The sequence below is a fragment of the Pediculus humanus genome, genomic scaffold (assembly GCF_000006295.1).
Source record: "Pediculus humanus corporis 1103172107391 genomic scaffold, whole genome shotgun sequence".
NCBI classification, from domain to species: Eukaryota; Metazoa; Arthropoda; class Insecta; order Psocodea; family Pediculidae; genus Pediculus; species Pediculus humanus.
The window spans coordinates 218,217-218,816 of NW_002987017.1; positions in this window are offsets into that span (position 1 = coordinate 218,217).

Genomic DNA, 600 nt, shown 5'->3' on the forward strand with positions numbered 1-600 from the left:
TCTTTCAGGTATAGGTTAAAAATCAATAATAATAATTTTGATGATGATGATGATGATGGGTTATTAGAAAAATTAATATTCTAATGAAAAATTCTAAATTTTAATTTTAATTTTTTTTTGTTTTTAAAAAATTTTTCCGTCAGGTGGAGTTTGAGAAAATTTAGTAACGTCATTGCTTGGATGCTTCCAGGATGGCAACGTTTATCCCGTGAAGTTTCAGCATTGGCTCTATCTCTCACTTAGGATAACATTTTATACATATATATATATATATATATATATTATAAAAAAGTATATACGAATATTATTATTATTATTATTATTATTATATACTTGTAGATAATTTTACCCTTTTTTTTTTTTTTTAAATAGATTTTATTGCTATTTATTATTATTATCATCATCATTTTTTATATAGTTTTTAGAGGTATCGAGAGTTGTTAATTTAAAAGCTTTTTTTTCTTTAAAATTTATACGAAGGCTGTTGAAAAAATTATTATTTATATTTATTTATGAGAAAGAGAAAGAGAGAGAGAGAGAGAAAGAAAGGTTTCGTTGGGTTTTTTTTTTTTTTTATATAAAATTTATTAGAGTTGTTAT